General features: G+C 40.6%; 1 long non-coding RNA gene across 1 annotated transcript; it reads right to left on the bottom strand.

The window, feature by feature from the left end:
- Positions 1 to 2,962: 2,962 nt before the first annotated feature.
- LOC113099679 (uncharacterized) lies at positions 2,963 to 19,698 on the bottom strand. The gene is made up of 6 exons (XR_003289498.1): positions 19,415 to 19,698; positions 4,527 to 4,591; positions 4,376 to 4,423; positions 4,064 to 4,137; positions 3,937 to 3,985; positions 2,963 to 3,808 (listed from the first exon to the last, which is right to left on the bottom strand). It is a non-coding gene; the product is annotated as an uncharacterized LOC113099679 (long non-coding RNA).
- Between the last annotated feature and the right edge of the window lie 1,386 nt (positions 19,699 to 21,084).

Genomic DNA, 21,084 nt, shown 5'->3' with positions numbered 1-21,084 from the left:
CTGTCCACTGCACTATAGTAAATGATGTTCATATATTCATAGTTTCTGCCTATAGTGTACATACACTTTTATATAATCCATCTGTATAGTATGCTCATAGTACAACTATCTGTATATCATGCTGATAGTATGTCAAATCTGTAAATTATGTCCATAATACTGCCTTATTTGTATATTTATTGTACATTTGTAACATATTGTAGACACTGTATATTCTGTTTATTGCACTTCTGGTTAGATGCTAACTGCATTTATTTGCCTTGTACCTTATGTGCACTGACAATAAAGTTTAATCGAATCTAATCTAGTATTTATTTTTGTTTGTTGATTAAGTTAAATTAGAAAAATGTTTGTAACATTTTGTGTTTGGTAAATTGAAGTTTTAGTTTTTTTTAAAGGAACGAGCAAACGGCAGACAGTGAGTTGAGCATTATGTTTGATCAATTGTATTTTTCTCAAACCAACCCGACTTGCCTAAAATAAACAGACAGAGGAGAGTGAGAGCTTTGCAGTTCATGGAGGCGTCAGCTTGCATTTATTTTGTATTTTTTTTATGAGAGTAAAAATAAAAAAAATACGCCGACATATTTGCTCATAAATGTAAGAGTAGCCTATGAATCATTCGGAACTGCAAATGGTCTACTTGTATCTGTGTGCACTCACAATATTAACTTAACCTTATGCTTTTGTAAAATAAGGAAAACAATCAGGGCTGAATTTCCCAAAAGTTTCGCAAGCCTAAGAAGTTCGCAAAAACGATCGTACGACTGATCTTAATATTACGGTCTGTTTCACAAAAGCATCGTAACTTAGCACTTGAAAATCATTGTAGATCTACGAGTGCTCTGGAGTAATCATAAAACACTTAAGTGCATCGTAAGAAGACAGATTTATTTGATCACCTGCAGGACACTCGGCAGATTACACCTTTAGCTTGATTCAAGTGCAGTGTGATCATAATATAAGGATTTGATTGTGCTTTATTGTAAACTTTATGACTCGTTTTCTTTATTTTTTTATTAATTGATCAGTTAAATAATTAAAAAGAACAGAAATACACATTTAAATTAAATGACTGAAAAAAAAGAATAAAAGAAGTAGCTAATGTAGGAAATGCTTCAAAGTCTGGGGGGAAAATATGTCAATGACTTGCTGAAGTGCACGAATACCAACTAAGTAGCCTATTGGACCTGGAAATAACATCTCTCTCTTTCTTTATAGCCTACTGTATATAAATAAATACATTTTAATAAAAGTATGCATTTAGAAGAAGCTTTTATCCAAAGCGATTTACAGTGCATTCAGGCTAACATTTTTACCTAACATAATATATATTTAAAGTATATTTATTATGTAAAGTATAATATTATACACTATAATATAATATTGTATTGTATTATAGTTATTATATCCAAGTTGTCTGTCTGGAACACAGCATTAGGTTAACGTCAATAAACGATCGTGTACTACAATGAAGAGTCTTTCTATAATGTGACATTTCAGCACTTGACAAACAGACAGCGACTCCTAAGCAGCACTTAAAGCACAGCTACATGCGACTGTGTTAAGTGCATTGTTAGGAAACGCACGTGAAAATAACGAACGATCGTGAAATTACTCGTAGAAAACGCTCTTAAGGTCTAAGATTAATCGTTATTGAGAAACCCGGCCCAGGATGCACTTTCTGTCCTCTTGGTCTTGAGCAGGAGCGCTTCACCGACATGATAAATATATCTAGAGAATGCTTTTTGCATTTTAAATTACTATTTTAAAACGAAATAACTCAACAAACAAAAACTCTTTCATTATGTAATCCGAAAGATGCATTTATCTCTAAAGGCACGTACAATGAGGAGATTTTTGCAACATTGACTCCGAAGACAAACATCCCGCCTCTAATTTTTATTTATTTATTGTTTGTTTGTTTTTGTACCACTATGCTTAAACTGTGTTTGCATTCAATAGCATATAAAGCAGCATTTTTGTGCCACGCTGAAAAATAACCTAATAAATAAGATTAATGTCATAATGTTTTAAGAATAAAGTAAAAATTACGATAATAAAATTATGTTATATTGTGAAGTGTTAAAAAAAGTATGTGGCATCCATAATTCTTTTAACTTTTTTGAACGAACTTTTTATTTTCAACATGCATTAAAATATTCATGTTTATTTCGTACTGCAAATATTAAAGAGGAAAATATCACTGATTCATATGCAGCTACTGAACAAATTATCTCACTACAAATTAAAGTGTAAAAAAAGACGTTTATTGTTTGTATTTTATCATAAAATTGACTATGATGACTATGAAAATTAATAATGATGGACTTGAAAACTTTAAACATAATTTCGAAGCATTAGCTTTTACGACTGTGATCATAAGGCTTCAGTTCTGTAGATATCAACACATGAAAAGTAGACTACTATATAGTGACAGACTTATTTTAATAGACATAACACTTGAACATTAAAATGTGTCTGGGTAGACCAGATTCAAAACATTTTCAAATAGGCAAATGTATAAACATATTAACAATATATAGACTATTAATCTGAACATGTAGCGTAGCCTACAAGAAACTGCTCTTGTAATAAGCAGCTGTATGACATGAACAAAACAAAAGAACTCTGAAATAATAGACATCTGCTGATCATACAATTATCTAGTTTTCAGAAATGAGATCTAATCTAGTGATTTCTTTCTTTAGAGATGTGCTGATTAACTATTACCAGTAAATTCATATGTGCTCACATTAAAATCAGTATATATTATCACTATTATTTTATTTAAATTGTAACTGTGAATATATTTGGACACTCCATGTTAGTCACTGAATAGACTTTTCATTAACAATTTCATTTCACTATGATGTACTGACAGTATAGTTTTATATAATCCATGTGCATTGCTTATCCTAAAGATTTCCCAATTGATTTTCAATTTTACTAAATGCTGTCCTGATTCCTGACACACAACCAGAAGCAACCTGACCAGAGTTTCCACTTCACTGAAAAGGCCACGGACTTCCACTGACAAACCTTTAAGAATGTTTGCTGCCTCCAAACTGGATCCAAATTGGTAGTTATGCCTAAACATTGGTAACTGAACTGATCTCAGGATACTCACAACACACTGAATCAGTTTGTCCAGTGAGCAGAGTGTCCTCTAGTTTCTGTAAGGTCAGCAGATCTTCCTGATGAAAACCACATCAAGCACCTGATAAAACTCAACTCTGTAATACTCTGTTGCAGTTTTTGGCTTGTATGTGCTTGCATCTGTGCTAAAACGCTTAGGAAGTCGCCTTGGTTCTGGAACTTTGATAGACTCTAGATTTAGAGAATCCACAATCACATTTGCTTGCTCAAAAAGACTTTGAAAGGCATCTTCATCTCTTTTGTCTTTCAAGACAGACTGAACACAAGGAATGGCAGTTTCCTGAGCATACACAGTTGTCGCATGGCAGTGGGATTGGCTTTTAGCATGGGCTGTAAACTTTTCAACTGCCTTTTTCCAGTTTCTAAAACCAGTACTCACAAAGACAGGGTCCATCTTAGAGACAAGCATTGTCTTCTTTGAGAGGATTTTTGCACAATAAAAGCATAAAACCCCTTTTAATGTGGTACTGTAATGCATTCATGGGAACATCTGAAACCATTTTTGCTGAAAGTGTAGCACATAGTTTGCTCTCGTCTGTACTTTTATAAACTTGGGATCAGGATGTGCAGGATTTAAGCAAGTGATGATTTCTGAATCTTCTCTGTCTCTGTTTTCTGTGCTCAGTTTGTCTCTAACATTAGGTTCATTCTGAAACGGACATTACAACACTGTTACACACCAAATAGCTCCCTAGTATATTGTGTACAGTAAAGAAAATTGTACATTTAGTTTGTCATATCAAAAACTGTTCCCTATCAGAAATGTTTTATTCTTACCTGCTCATCTGAAACTGCTGTTTGACTATTGTCCTCACCCTGTCCCTCACTGTGATGTACACATATTACAGTTTTAGCCAGTTTTATTGACTGAATGAACTTTTCATTAGTGTTTGTGTGTCATTACCTGATCAGATGTTCTTCCTGTCCTTCTTTTGATTGGTTTCATCTGCTGCTACTTTCACATTGGATCTGAATCATCTGATATAAGAACAAAACCACTAAGACATACAACTAAAACACCAAAAACGAACATATTATTAAACCGCGCTGTATACAATCTGTTCTTAATATCTATTTAAAATTCTCTATTTAAAATTCTATTTTAATTGACCAAGTAATCCTCATTAAACAAAACTCATAAAAATTACAGCATACTTTTAAAGATGTATAATAATCTGATGATCAAACATTTTTGAACATGTCTCTGTTTTCTTACCCGTTTGTCTGAAAGAGCTGCTGTCTGTTGTCTTCTCCCTGTTCCTCACTGTGATGGAGAAAGGCAGGAATGTAAAACCTAACTTTACAAAGCTGCTGTTTTTCTATACTGTTTCCTATTGTATTTTATTGATTAATGGCATCTTCTTTACCTGATCACCTGCTCATCCTCTCTCTCTGCTGACTTTTCTACCCTGCTGCTACATTTACCTCGAATCTGTTATAAAAACATGTTAAGAGATTATACACCTCATAACATTATGACATTTGTGTATAATCATCATTCATAAAATTCTAACATAGTAGAGATTATCAAAAGAAAGAAATGAAGTATTGAAACCGCCAGTAGGTGGCAGCGTTTCACTGTTTTAATGAGTTAGACACTTCTAGCGTTCATTCATGCAATTCGTTCAAAAGTCAGGGCCCGGTTCCCCAAAACGTTCTTATCGCTAAGCAGTTCTTAACCTATTCCTTAACTTCTCTCTTAACCTTATGGTAGAGTTGGGGTACTCGAACTTGGACTCGGACTCGAGTCCGGACTCGAGTCCAATTTTGAATGAACTCGGACTTGTCACGCACTCGGGTGAATTTGTACTCGGACTTGACCCGGACTTGAACATTTTGGACTCGGAAAATATTCAGAGTACAGTCGAGTCCACGTCATGTGTAACAATAAAACCAGCATAAAATTGAAGTGATAAATTAATGAATGTCTCCCCTTCTGTCATTTTACTGCACCACACCGGCAGGCAGAAGTCTCCTGCTTGCAGACGAAACACACGCACCACTCACTGGATATCAATGTGGATTAGTGATGGGAAGTTCGATTCTTTTCCGCGAACCGTTTCTTTCGGACGGTTTGATTCAATAAACCGGTTGAAAAAAAAACAGTTCACCGGATACATAATCCATTGCGATGTATTTGTTATTAAATGAACTTAGGTTTCGTCAGATTGCTCTTCATTCAAGCCCTCGGTTTAACCCGCACTCATTACATTAGCACAAAATCAGTTCAGAATCAATCACCAAAAGAATCAGTTCGGTTCAGACGCACTGTGAGTCAGTCGGCTTCATGCTGAATCACGAATGCGCAGTATCATCAGCTCCTCGGTTCTCGAATCGGACGCGTCCGAAAGAAACGGTTTTCGGTTCAGTTTACCGATGATCTGAAAACTGATACAACCGGTTCTTGACTCGAGAACGAGAATCGCTCAAAACCCGGGTAGGAAAATCTGACAGGGTAGGATAAAATGTCAGGACACCGGCACATGCTGCGCAGTTCAGTATCATCAGCTGCTCTAGGCCAGTGGTTCCCAAAGTAGGGGTCGCGACCCACCCCCGGCGCAGGGGTCGCGAGATGATTTCGATATAGGCTTTATATATTTTTGTTTCAATTAATTTAACTCTTTCGCATCGCACGTACGATCACACCGGTGTGGTCAGTCTAGGATAGTCCCTGGAGTGTAACTGTTACGACCACACCAGTCAGTGCATGACGTGAAATTCAAATGTGCTCTCGCAAGTTGGCTGGCGCTGAGCCAGAGACAAGTGCGCTCAGAGCTGTCATCACAACTTTTCAGTGTTTTCAACCACATAATGTTTATTTTAGGTTTCAGACATATAAGTACTAGAAAAAACATTACATTTAGAGTTTGTAAAATACACACTGATGTCAAAGGAAGAGGCAATAATAATCTTTTTCATTATAATTAGACACATTTTATTCATATCAGATACACATTGTGTAAGTAACTTTAAAGTTTACTCCATTATTCTCCCAGTCCACCAGCCACTTACTTTTATGTATTTCGGGAGAAGTGGATGAATTCACGTGTTGTAAATCCAACAGATCTGATTCTCTGAACTGCGTCTGCGGCACAAACTAAGATGGCGGCGCCCATCGCGCATACAGCTCAACTAACGCGATCGTTATAAAGGTGTTTAAACAACAAAACACTTCCACTTGCATATATTTGACAATCGGAATATCAGCTATTTCATGCCATATCTAACAAATTTGTTAATATTTTGAATAAAAAAGGAAAAATGACAAAAGCAGATCATTCATTCAGCTCTGTTGTTGCTGCGGTATGTCACGTGACAAGCAATGACGCGTCACCATGGAAAGCATAAAGTGACACATCTAGCGGATTAACATGAGTGTGTGTGTGTGTGTGTGTGTGTGTGTGTGTGTGTGTGTGTGTGTGTGTGTGTGTGTGTGTGTGCGTGCGTGCGTGCGTGCGTGCGGGTGTGAGCACGCGTGTGAGCAGCTCAGACTTACTCGACTGGTTCCTGATGGCAGAATAATAAACGAGTTCAACCCAACATAGCTGCACAGTTACTTTCCGAGAGAGAACAGGTGGATATCGAGCAGCTCATGCAGACTTGTAACACTGATTTTGCACGCAGAACAATAAAATATAACTTCGTGTGCTTTGAGACTGGTCATAAAATCGATTTGCTGTACATTTCACGCGACAAGAGGTGTTTTTTTGGGGGGGGGGGGGTCGCGGGGCAGCAGCGCATTTATCATGGGGTCGCGGGCTAAAAAGTTTGGGAACCCCTGCTCTAGGCTACTCGTGTTCATGTTCTGTTTACTACAAACTCAGTTTGTGAATCTGTCATCATTAACTATAAATACAGTACAGATATTTCATAAATCATCCCTTATCCATATTAAACATGGAGTCTTTAGAGTCTTAATTATTGTCCAACTTCCCTAAAAAACCCCTTTGGCCCATACATAATCTACAATATACAGATTAGAAACATGTAGCCCCTATCTTAAAAAAAAAAAAAAAAAAAAAAAACGTATATATATATATATATATATATATATATATATATATATATACACATTTTTTTTTAATAGTTTTATCACACTTTCCGATGTTTAACAAAATACTTGAAAAATTACACGCATGCGCAGTATCATCAGTTCATCGGTTCTCAAATCGGACGCCTCCGAAAGAAACGGTTTTCGGTTCAGTGTACTGGTGATCCGAAAACCGATGCAACCGACTACCAGAGACATCAGCAGCAACCAACAGATGCTGCACAGCTCAGCATTGCAGGATTTGCAAGACCAGAACTGACCAAACAAGCAATGCAACTTTATGATGCAAGTTCTCCAAGACAACAAGAAATTCATAATGTCATCATTAAGGATCTCCTCTTTGGCTGCACTTTACCTCTGTCAAATGTGGGGGAGAGGCATTAAATAACTGAAATGTCATCTTTAACTGGAGGACAATATAGTGTGATACAATAATAAAATAGGTTCATTTGTATTTTCATGCACTTGTAATACAATAAAACCTTTGAAACCTTTTTTGATAGGAAACTCTGTTGACATAAAATAAAAATGTTAAATGGCAATGACTAGATGTAACAGTGGTATTTTTTTTATTACATTTTTATATTGCCATTGGTTTAATGGGTTGAAAGGTTAAAATATTAATAGAATGTAAAAATGTACAATACCAATTTATAATCTTTTTTAATTTAATTACTTTCTGGACTCGGGCGGACTCGACTCGGACTCGGCCTTTAAGAACTCGGACTTGAGTCCAACTCGGCCCCTTTTGGACTCGGACTCGGACTTGGACTCGATGTTTGTGGACTTGGTCTTGACTCGTACTCGACAAAGGTGGACTCGGACCCAACTCTACCTTATGGCACGATTCCCGACACGTTCGTAAGTATATCTTCTGTAAGTCACACTTTCGTAAGGTTGTTTGAGCTCAAGACTCTGTACAGCAGTCTTTAGAAACCAGCGCAGCGCAGTACAAGTCAAACTATGGTATGTTGTCAATGTTGTGGCTCAACAATGATTTTCTGTTATTTTTAAGATTCATAATAAATTATGTTCGCAATGGATACAGGCATATTTATGAAGTTGACTAGATCTGTGTGATCAGAACTAATATGGTAATTAGGCTTTTTCGTAATGTAATTAAAGCGAATTGGCAATCAATTTTTTGATAATTAAAATCTGGCAAACAATTTGGCTCTAAATGGCTAAGATCTATAAATGGGTAAGCATGGTGGTGTCCAGTAAGCGACCATAGCAGCGATCCAACGTGTCCTTGTATTGAATCAAAGACGGAGCCGGACAGAGTCCATGTCAATATTTTTATTCGGCAAAACTTAAGCCCTTTTCACATTTTGCCTGACGTGGCTATATTAAAAAAAAAATCGCCTCCCAAGACAACTCATTATGTAGCTGCTGGACCTTCCCAGACCTGCGCTTGTCAGGATAACGCGGCGGAATTCTGCTTTAAGCCCTGAAGCCCAGCGCTACTTTTATTTTTATTTTTATTTATTTATTTTTTTTGCTACAGAGAGATTCATCAAGGTCGTGGGAGAGGGATACGGCCTAATCAAGACCTAGGTGTGGAGGTGCGTCCACACTGTCACCAAGTCCCTTCTGCGCCATGCCGGGGATTACATCCTCGTGGATGGCACACTCATCCCTATCGCCAATCCATCAGTGATTGATCAGGCGTACATATCACGAAAGGGATACGCGGCAATAACGTGCAGGTTATAGTGGACCACAGGGGTGTGATATCTGACCCGGTGGCAAGGTCCAGCAAAACTTCAAGTTCTCTGACGAGAAGCTTGGTGCCCTTTTTTACGTTGCCTCCCCAGCATATTTTGTATCTAATTCGCTCTCTCTCTGTTCATTGTAGATAGTTTGTTTTTTATTAAAAACATAAACAAATTGCAATCAATACATTAATATAAAAGTGTATTATATAATTTTATAAGTCGTTAAACCCATGTCAAAAAGCGGCACAAGTGGCACAACGGGATAAGGAGGGTGGATGTTTTCCACAAGTTCATCAAACAACCGCAGTAAGAATATTTCATCAAGCACGGTGACTAATGGCTTCTCCTACAATTGTTATTTGCACTTCTTGCCACATGTACAGTTTATCTATCTCTGTCGCTGATGAGAGATTCACATGTGATAAATGCAGGGAAACAGTTAGGCTGACAGAGAAGATTTCAGAATTAGAGACACGCATCCAAACTTTAATTGAGGACAGTAAGAATGTTAGGGCTCTAGATACGGCTTTGGATGCGTCTAGCTCAGGGATTCCTGTACATTGTCCGGTTCCAGCAGAGCCCCTGCAGCAGGGCAACTGGGTGACGGTGAGGCAGCGTAGTCGTGGGTCCAAACACCGCTCTTCTGTTCCGATCAAAACATTAAACAGGTTCTCCCCACTCAGTGATGCACCCACTGAGAAACCTGATGAAAGTGCTCTAGTTATTGGCGATTCTATTGTACGGAACGTGAATATAGAGACACCAGCCACCATAGTCAAATGTTTACCGGGAGCCAGAGCGCCTGACATCTTGGCAAATTTAAAAGTGCTGGCTAATGCTAAACGTAAATACAGTAAGATTGTTATTCATGCCGGCGCTAATGATGTTCGACTTCGCCAGTCGGAGATCACTAAAAATAACTTTAAAGAGGTGTGTGAACTTGCAAGCACGATGTCAGACACTGTAATATGCTCTGGTCCCCTCCCTGCTTACCGTGGTGATGAGATGCATAGCAGATTGTCATCACTCAATGGCTGGATGTCTAAGTGGTGCCCACAGAATAACATAGGTTATATAGACAATTGGACGAGCTTTTGGGGCAGACGTGACCTGTTTAAAAGAGATGGTCTTCATCCCTCCTGGGGTGGCGCCACTCTTCTGTCTAGAAATATGGCACATAGTCTTAGTGTTTATACTTGACTAACTGGGGCCCAGGTCAGGAAGCAGACAGACTGGCTAAACCGACCGTCTGCTAGCTGCCTCCCGTCACAGAGGTCAGTTAATTCTCAGCACATAGAGACTCTTTCACCTAGATATCACACTATAGAGACTGTGTCTGTTCCCCGAACTAGAAAATACAAAAAAACGTCCAAACCAAGTTAAGGTTAACAATTTAATTGAGGTTCAACAAATAAAAAACAAATGCAATATGGATAAACAAATGATAAAGATTGGCTTATTGAATATCAGATCCATTTCTACGAAAACACTTTTTGTAAATAATATGATAACTGATCATAATATAGATGTGCTCTGTTTGACAGAAACCTGGCTAAAACCTGATGATTACATTATTTTAAATGAGTCCACCCCCCAAGATTACTGTTATAAACACGAGCCGCGTCTAAAAGGCAAAGGGGGAGGAGTTGCTTCAATTTATGACAACGTTTACAGGATTTCTCAGAGGGCAGGCTTCAAGTATAACTCGTTTGAAGTAATGGCGCTTCATATAACATTATCCAGAGAAACCAATGTTAATGATAAATCCCCTGTTATGTTTGTACTGGCTACTGTATACAGGCCACCAGGGCACCATACAGACTTTATTAAAGAGTTTGGTGATTTTACATCCGAGTTAGTTCTGGCTGCAGATAAAGTTTTAATAGTTGGTGATTTTAATATCCATGTCGATAATGAAAAAGATGCATTGGGATCAGCATTTATAGGCATTCTGAACTCTATTGGTGTTAGACAGCATGTTTCAGGACCTACTCATTGTCGAAATCATACTCTAGATTTAATACTGTCACATGGAATTGATGTTGATAGTGTTGAAATTATTCAGCCAAGTGATGATATCTCAGATCATTATTTAGTTCTGTGTAAACTTCATATAGCCAAAATTGTAAATTCTACTTCTTGTTACAAGTATCGAAGAACCATCACTTCTACCACAAAAGACAGCTTTTTAAGTTATCTTCCTGATGTATCCGAATTCCTTAGCATATCCAAAACCTCAGAACAACTTGATGATGTAACAGAAACTATTGACTCTCTCTTTTCTAGCACGTTAAATACAGTTGCTCCTTTACGCTTAAGGAAGGTTAAGGAAAACAGTTTGACACCATGGTATAATGAGCATACTCGCACCCTAAAGAGAGCAGCCCGAAAAATGGAGCGCAGCTGGAGGAAAACAAAACTAGAGGTATTTCGTATTGCTTGGCGGGAAAGTAGCATATCCTATTGAAAAGCATTAAAAACTGCTAGATCTGATTACATTTCTTCTCTTTTAGAAGAAAACAAACATAACCCCAGGTATTTATTCAATACAGTGGCTAAATTAACGAAAAATAAAGCCTCAACAAGTGTTGACATTTCCCAACACCACAACAGTAATGACTTTATGAACTACTTTACTTCTAAAATCGATACTATTAGAGATAAAATTGCAACCATTCAGCCGTCAGCTACAGTATCACATCAGACAGTGCACTATAGACCCCCTGAGGAACAGCTCCACTCATTCTCTACTATAGGAGAGGAAGAATTGTATAAACTTGTTAAATCATCTAAACCAACAAGATGTATGTTAGACCCTATACCATCTAAGCTCCTAAAAGAGGTGCTTCCAGAAGTCATAGGTCCTCTTCTGACTATTATTAATTCCTCATTGTCATTAGGATATGTCCCCAAAACCTTCAAACTGGCTGTTATTAAGCCTCTCATAAAAAAAACCACAACTTGACCCCAGAGAACTTGTTAATTATAGACCAATCTCGAATCTCCCTTTTCTGTCCAAGATACTAGAAAAGGTGGTATCCTCACAATTATATTCCTTCTTAGAGAAAAATGGTATATGTGAGGATTTCCAGTCAGGATTTAGACCGTATCATAGTACTGAGACTGCTCTCCTTAGAGTTACAAATGATCTGCTCTTATCATCTGATCGTGGGTGTATCTCTCTATTAGTTTTATTGGATCTTAGTGCTGCGTTTGACACAATTGACCACAGCATTCTTTTGCATAGACTTGAACACTTTGTTGGCATCAGTGGAAGTGCATTAGCATGGTTTAAATCGTACTTATATGACCGCCATCAGTTCGTAGCAGTGAATGAAGATGTATCATATCGATCACAAGTGCAGTATGGAGTACCTCAAGGCTCAGTACTAGGGCTGCTAATCTTCACGCTTTATATGTTACCCTTGGGAGATATCATCAGGAAACATGGTGTTAGCTTTCACTGTTATGCTGATGATACGCAGCTCTATATTTCCTCGCAGCCCGGTGAAACACACCAATTTGAAAAACTAATGGAATGCATAGTCGATATAAAAAATTGGATGACAAGTAATTTCTTACTGCTAAATTCAGAAAAAAACAGAGGTGTTAATCATAGGGCCTAAAAACTCTGCTTGTAATAACCTAGAACACTGTCTAAGACTTGATGGTTGCTCTGTCAATTCTTCGTCATCAGTTAGGAACCTAGGTGTGCTACTTGATCACAATCTTTCCTTAGAAAGCCACGTTTCTAGCATTTGTAAAACTGCATTTTTCCATCTCAAAAATATATCTAAATTACGGCCTATGCTCTCAATGTCAAATGCAGAAATGTTAATCCATGCATTTATGACTTCAAGGTTAGACTATTGTAATGCTTTATTGGGTGGTTGTTCTGCACGCTTGGTAAACAAACTACAGCTAGTCCAAAATGCAGCAGCAAGAGTTCTTACTAGAACCAGGAAGTATGACCATATTAGCCCGGTCCTGTCCACACTGCACTGGCTCCCTATCAAACATCGTATAGATTTTAAAATATTGCTTATTACTTATAAAGCCCTGAATGGTTTAGCACCTCAGTATTTGAATAATCTCCTTTTACATTATACTCCTCTACGTCCGCTACGTTCTCAAAACTCAGGCAATTTGATAAAACCTAGAATATCAAAATCAACTGCGGGCGGCAGATCCTTTTCCTATTTGGCGCCTAAACTCTGGAATAACCTACCTAACATTGTTCGGGAGGCAGACACACTCTTGCAGTTTAAATCTAGATTAAAGACCCATCTCTTTAACCTGGCATACACATAACATACTAATATGCTTTTAATATCAAAATCCGTTAAAGGATTTTTAGGCTGCATTAATTAGGTAAACCGGAACCGGAAACACTTCGCATAACACTGTACTTTCTACATCATTAGAAGAATGGCATCTACGCTAATATTTGTCTGTTTCTCTCTTATTCCGAGGTCACCGTGGCCACCAGTCTGTGTCCAGATCAGAGGGTCACTGCAGTCACCCGGATCCAGTACGTATCCAGACCAGATGGTGGATCAGCACCTAGAAAGGACCTCTACTGCCCTGAAAGACAGCGGAGACCAGGACAACTAGAGCCCCAGATACAGATCCCCTGTAAAGACCTTGTCTCAGAGGACCACCAGGACAAGACCACAGGAAACAGATGATTCTTCTGCACAATCTGACTTTGCTGCAGCCTGGAATTGAACTACTGGTTTCGTCTGGTCAGAGGAGAACTGGCCCCCCAACTGAGCCTGGTTTCTCCCAAGGTTTTTTTCTCCATTCTGTCACCGATGGAGTTTCGGTTCCTTGCCGCTGTCGCCTCTGGCTTGCTTAGTTGGGGTCACTTCATCTACAGCGATATCGTTGACTTGATTGCAAATAAATGCACAGACACTATTTAACTGAACAGAGATGACATCACTGAATTCAATGATGAACTGCCTTTAACTATCATTTTGCATTATTGAGACACTGTTTTCCAAATGAATGTTGTTCAGTGCTTTGACGCAATGTATTTTGTTTAAAGCACTATATAAATAAAGGTGATTGATTGATTGACAGATGCCGCATCAAATGTAAATGATCTGCAATAGATCTGCCCCTTACACAATATGACTGATCCTTGTGAATCATTTCATGCAGTACATCATTTAACCTTTTAGCAACACACTTAGAGAGAATTTTATATTCTGAACATAGGATAGCTACAGGTCTCCAATTTTTTAGTAGCGTCAAATCTCCCTTCTTTGGAAGCAATGTTAAAATAGCACGCTGACAACTTCTTGTTAAACATCCTTCACTTAGACATTTCTGAGCAACTTCAAAAAAATCAGGACCAATAATAATCCAAAAACATTCATAAAATTCGGCAGGAAGTCCATCAATCCCTGGTGCCCGTCCTGATGAGAGATCCATTACTGCTGAGGTCAGTTCATTAAAAGTAAGTTGTGCTTCCAAAAGTTGTTTTTTTTTTCTATAGATAGCTCAGGAAGATCTTGTAAAAGTTGATGTCTACATTGTTCCTTTAAGGACTCAGCAGAATATAATTCAGTATAAAAATCCACTGCATGCCTGGTGCCTACGCATCCTTTCCGTGTCTGAAACAAGGTGTCCATCCTTATCTTTTAAAAACAACTTCTTTTTTCCATGTTTAGTCTTCCGTTCTAAATCAAAAAAGAAGGATGTAGGAGCATCTATGTCTCTTTTTGTTAAAAAACTATTTTTTATAAGTTCTCCTTTGACTTTTTCATCAAGGATTGATTTCAAACAGTTTTTCTTTTCAGTCCACATATCCTTCAATTTAGGAGAAGTGTTTACAATCATATTCCCTTCAATAATCTTAAGTTCTTTCTCCAAACTCTCTAATGTTTTCTTCAAAAACAGGGTAGAGTGAGAAGAATATTGTTGGCAATACTCCTTAATAAACACTTCCCCAATCTCCCACCACTGAATAATATTATCATATCTTCCTTTCTCGGTCTTCCAAACTTCCCAACAATTCTGAAAATTTTCACAAAAGAATGTGTCTTCCAACAATTTAACATTAAAATGCCAATAAGAACTCTTATAGGTTTTTGTTATGAGACTACATTCAACTGTGATTAGTTTGTGTTCTGAAGAAGAGACAGGAGTAATCGTTGAATTCAGGCTCCTGTTCCTCATATTATGAGATAGATAAAACCTGTCTAAACGAGCAGAAAGTGTGTCATTACTAAAACTCACCCAAGAGTACTGTTTAACTAAAGGATTGTTTTCTCTCCATACATGTGATAAGTGAAAATTATTTACCAATCTAGCAAGACAAGTGTCTGACATTTGATGTGGTTCTTCCCCATTCCTATCGAAAACGAAATCTAAAGTGCAGTTCCAGTCTCCACCGAAAACAACAAAATCTCCATCATGTTGTCGTTTTAAAAACTGTTCTAACTTAGAAAAGAGCCTTATTCTCTCAATGACTAAATTTGGAGCATAAATGTTCACAAAAGTAAAATTGTCACACACCTGGACTCATTTAGTGTGTTTTTTGCCCGTGACCCAGTTTCTGTCTTTCCGTGTTTGATTAGTTCCCAGGTGTGTCCATTATCTTCCTCATGTGTTCCATGTCCCTGTTAATTTAATGATTCCATCCACCTGTGTTTCCCCAATTATCTGTTGTTCATAAGCCGTGTCCCTTCAGTTCTGTGTTGTCGGGTCTGCTCACTTGTGCTCACTTGTGCTCATTCATCACTTGCTACTTACGTGTGTCTACCTCTGTGCTCCATGTTGGATATCCCCTGTGTTGTTTATATTAAAAACCTTATTCCGTTTATCCTCGACTCCGTATTCCTTCAGGCAGCGTAAAACCGTGACAGAAGACCCGACCCCAAAAGAGAATATAGAAAACTGCGTGTTCTTCCCTCCGTTTTGCTTTTGTTTTTTCACAGTCTTTTCTTTTCTTAGTGTCTATGGATCCCCTCTATCGTCCCGAATTCCTCATCCTCCTGCTGAAGCAGGAAGGACGTTCTCTCGAGGACCATACCAGACAGTTTTTCCTATTAGCTAATGCCACCAGCTACCCGGACGGCGCGCTCTGCACCTTCTACAACACCAGCCTGAACTCCAAATGCAGAGCGTTGTCGTCCGAAGATGGTCCTCGAGAGGATTTCGCCGCATTCGTGGAGTGGACTCTGGCGAGAAATGGGTCACCTCTCACCGTCTGCCCCATAGAGGACCTCGCCAGCCCCACTCCCGACCCAGAGACCAGCCAGCCACCATCACGCCGCACGGAGCCAGAGCCCACCGCAGCCGCAGAGTCCGAGCCATCCACTGACAGGGAGCCGGATCTCGAGAGCGCGACTGACCAGGTGTGTGAGCCGGCAACACTGTGCATCGTGGGAGTCCTCGTGGAGATCGAGGGCGTGGAGGAAAGCCCTGCCCACACTCCTGCGACTGAGGGTGAGCTATATGCAGTCTCTGAAAGTCATATGGAGCAAGTTCTGGATCTGATGGACTGGTCTACGGAGGTAATCCCTAATTTTCCTGTTTCCCCGCTGGTTCCGCCCAGCCCTGAGTTTTCTGTTTCTCCGCTGGTTACGCCCAGCCCTGAGTTTTCTGTTTCTCCGCTGGTTACGCCCAGCCCTGAGTTTTCTGTTTCTCCGCTGGTTCCGCCCAGCCCTGAGTTTCCTGTATCTCCGCTGGCTCCGCCCAGCTCTGAATCTTCTGTTTCTCCGCTGGTTCCGCCCAGCCCTGAGTTTTCTGTTTCTCCGCTGGTTCCGCCCAGCTCTGAATTTTCTGTGTCTCCGCTGGTTCCGCCCAGCTCTGAATCTTCTGTGTCTCCGCTGGTTCCGCCCAGCTCTGAATCTTCTGTGTCTCCGCTGGTTCCGCCCAGCTCTGAATCTTCTGTGTCTCCGCTGGTTCCACCCAGCTCTGAATCTTCTGTGTCTCCGCTGGTTCCGCCCAGCTCTGAATCTTCTGTGTCTCCGCTGGTTCCGCCCAGCCCTGAATTTTCTGTGTCTCCGCTGGTTCCGCCCAGCTCTGAATCTTCTGTGTCTCCGCTGGTTCCGCCCAGCTCTGAATCTTCTGTCTCCCCGCTGGTTCCGCCCAGCTCTGAATCTTCTGTGTCTCCGCTGGTTCCACCCAGCTCTGAATCTTCTGTGTCTCCGCTGGTTCCGCCCAGCTCTGAATCTTCTGTGTCTCCGCTGGTTCCGCCCAGCTCTGAATCTTCTGTGTCTCCGCTGGTTCCGCCCAGCTCTGAATCTTCTGTGTCTCCGCTGGTTCCGCCCAGCTCTGAATTTTCTGTGTCTCCGCTGGTTCCGCCCAGCTCTGAATCTTCTGTGTTTCCTGTATTCCCTCCCAGCCTCCCTCTCCCGCCTCCTCCCAAACCTGCTGGTCCCTCTACTCCTCTTTCGCTGGTTCCGTCCAGTCCTGATCCTCCTGTCCTTCCTCCCATCCTTCTCCTCTCTCCTCCTCCTAGACCAGCCAGTTCCTCGTCATCCCTGCTGGTGCCAGCCAGTCCCGCAGCTCACCCTCAGTCCGCGCCATCGGGGCGCGGTGGTTCGCCGCTGGACTGCCAGTCTCCAGCTCCGCCTTGGCGTGTTAAGGCCCTGTCTCCGCCTCCAGCCTCCGAGCCCTGGACTCCTCCTCGGTCCTTCGACCCAGCGGCTCCGCCTTGGCTCTTAGCTCCCTCGTCTCCACCGTGGCCTGTCATCCCACCTGCTCCACCGGGCTCCCTCGTCCCTCCGGCTCCACCTTGGTCAGTCGTCGACCATCCGCCGCCTCGGGACTCCACTCCTCTGGTTCCACCTCGTCACTCCATCCCTCCGGCTCTGTCAGGCTCCTCCTTCCCTCCGGTTCCACCTCCATCCTCGGTCGCTCCGGCTCCACATCGGTCTGCCAGGACCCTGCCTCCGCCTTGGTCGCCTGAGCCTTCAGCTCCACCTAGGCCCTCCGGATCCTCGTCGTCACCCTGGCTCTGCGGCTGTGCTGCTCCATCTTGGGCTCCTCACCCACCGGTGCAGTCTCCGCCTGTCGGCCCCCTGGTGTCGTCGACCCTTCCTTCACCATGGCTCCTCCCGCCGTCGACTCCACCTTGGATCTCAGTCCTGGCTGGTCTCTGGTGGACCATCTGGCTCCTCCTGCTCCTGTCTCCTCCCTGGCTCCTTCCTCCGTCTCCTCCCTGGCTCCTCCTTCTGTGGTCCCTGTCTGCTGGCCCCCTCCTGGGAGTCCGTCCTCCACCGGAACCTCCTCCCAAGTTCCCACCCACGCCTCCCCCTGTTGTTTCTACGGTGCGAGGACGCACCTACCGGGAGGGGGGAGTACTGTCACACACCTGGACTCATTTAGTGTGTTTTTGCCCGTGACCCAGTTTCTGTCTTTCCGTGTTTGATTAGTTCCCAGGTGTGTCCATTATCTTCCTCATGTGTTCCATGTCCCTGTTAATTTAATGATTCCATCCACCTGTGTTTCCCCAATTATCTGTTGTTCATAAGCCGTGTCCCTTCAGTTCTGTGTTGTCGGGTCTGCTCACTTGTGCTCACTTGTCCTCACTTGTGCTCATTCATCACTTGCTACTTACGTGTGTCTACCTCTGTGCTCCATGTTGGATATCCCCTGTGTTGTTTATATTAAAAACCTTATTCCGTTTATCCTCGACTCCGTATTCCTTCAGGCAGCGTAAAACCGTGACAAAAATTCATATTATGTATTTCAGCTCTAACAATCAAGAGTCTTCCAGGTCCCAATTCATTTTTCCACAAAATATTGAAATTGAGAGAAGGAGCAAAATAAATTCCCAGCCCTGTACTTAGATTATTCCCATGACTAAGAAAGTGTTCTCCCTTCAACTTCATTGTCTAAGTTACTGGGAGTTTCTTGCAAGAAGATAACATTTAACTCGTTCAAATTAATAATCTCAGAAAGAAATACACGTTTTTTCATATCCCACATTTAGTGATCCTACTCGTAAGATCTCCATCAGAAAGAGAGAGGAAAGAAAGCAATAAAGAAAAATTAAAACCCATCATGAGTCTTTAACTTTCCCCTTCGTTAATTGCTCCTTTCCAAACGTTTAAATTTTTTGTCTAGCAGATGTGATGTGTTTCTTAATCCGAAACCTTTTCTGTTCAGAGAGCTCAGTACAATTACTCATTTTTCTCAAGATCAGGAAAAAAGTCACCAATTTCTACTCCTGCTTTCCCTTTTGTTTCATCAAGAAAACTATAAATTTGTTCAACAGTGTACAAATCACTTTCTCTTTCCATCTCAGACCACTGTTCCTCTCTCTCACTATCTTCAGTACTCTGAGATAAATCATCCATTTCATCTCCTACATCCTCCTCTGAATATTTTGAGTCACTAGAGAGTGTTGTATCACCAGGGGCGGATTTAGACATTTTGGGGCCCAAGGCAAACACAGACATGGGGCCCTCTACATCTCTTGTTTCCCTCCTTTTGTCAATCCTTATTTAAAAAAAAAAAGCCCTACTTGTTACTTCTCTTCAGCAGTCTTCACACAGCAATGATGTATAGACATCTGGAGTTGTATCTGTAAGAAAAAAAGAAGAAAAATAAAAAGGATAAATTCTATCCTTGCTCTGAACAGGGCCTCTCTGCACTATTAAGCAGCGTTCTTTGTCAGTGAGATGTTTTGGCCAGAGTGCTTGGTCATCTTCAAGTTCAAGTGTAACAAATTGGTCAGAATAGCCGTGTTTCCACTACCGAGCTAAGACCGGCGTGCTAGTGCGTGCCAGGGCCAGTCGCGTTTCCACTGTCACTTCCAGGGCTTGATCGTGCCTCGCCGGGGCTTCCTCGGGGCCAACGGCCAGGGTTTTTGGGCCCGACGAAAACCTTGGGCCAAAGCGGGCCAGCTGGGGCTAGAGGAGGGGTTAGGAACAAAGGCGGAGTTTCTCCGTGTCTAGAGAGCGTCAGCGCGGATCATTTCAGAAAGATAACAGCTTAAACACCAGCATTAAAGACGTTTTAAAATAAGTTGAGCTCAAAACTCACTCTTAGTTAGCAGCAAGTGTTTGAAATAACTTGATCCGATGTGGATTATAATCACTAAACAAGGCAGAAATATTTATAAGTGATGTAAAAGACTATGCACGCTAAACATTAACGTTACACAGTAAACATGTTAAATATGACCGCTTGGAGAAATCAGACGTCAGCTTCTTATTCTCTATCACAATTGTGTATTTATTAAGTAACATTTTATCTGTCGTCTCGTTTCAAGAGTTTAGCTCCACGTTGCATATCATCAAAATATAATAATGATTTTTGTTCGGGAGCTTTTATAAAAATAGCGAGTCTGCGCCGAGGATCATTTCAGAAAGATAACAGCTTTAACACCAGCATTAAACACTTTTTTTTAAAAAATAAGTTGAGCTCAAAACTCTCTTTCAGTCAGCAGCGAGTGTTTGAAATAACTTGATCCAATGTGGATAATCACCATACAATGCAGAAATATTTATAAGCGATGAAAAAGATATGCACGCTAAACATGTTACCATAGTAAACATGGTAAAATATGACCGCTTGAAGAAATCAGACGTCAGCTTCTTATTCTCTATCACAATCGTGTATTAAGTAACTTATATTATCTTTCACAAGCCTCGTCTCGAGTTTATCTCACGTTGCCTATCATAAAAGAATATAGCCTAATAATGTTTTTTTGTTCGGGAGCTTTTATAAAAATAGAGATATTATCATTCATTCTAAATGTGACGGCTATACTGTGGCTAATAAACAGAGACAGACTCGACTGAATAAGCAGGCTATTTTCATAAGCGTTAAAAATAAATAAATAAAATAGAAATAAGTGTATTTATGTGTGATTAATTTTGAGTCCTGATAAATTAAATCAATTCTATAATTAAAACATCGATGATTTTGAATTTGAATATATAAAAAAGCATGCAAACAAACGGCCTCTTTTAAGCCCTGGCTCGCACTGGGCCGACAGTGGAAATGCGGCTAATGACTGCTAGTACTCATTACTCATCAATTTTGCTAAAAACTTTTTGCTTTCCTCCTGTTTTTCCTTTTTTCAGCACCGCTTGGGTAGCTTCGCTTCATTTTTACTGTCAACACTCTCTCTCTGTACACAATGTCTATCACTGTCAATCACTTCTTCTTCGTCAGTTTTTTGGCGCA

This window comes from Carassius auratus, unplaced genomic scaffold, assembly GCF_003368295.1.
Source record: "Carassius auratus strain Wakin unplaced genomic scaffold, ASM336829v1 scaf_tig00217011, whole genome shotgun sequence".
NCBI classification, from domain to species: Eukaryota; Metazoa; Chordata; class Actinopteri; order Cypriniformes; family Cyprinidae; genus Carassius; species Carassius auratus.
Note: the sequence above shows the minus strand (reverse complement) of the source record. Positions and strands in the feature narration are given on the sequence as shown.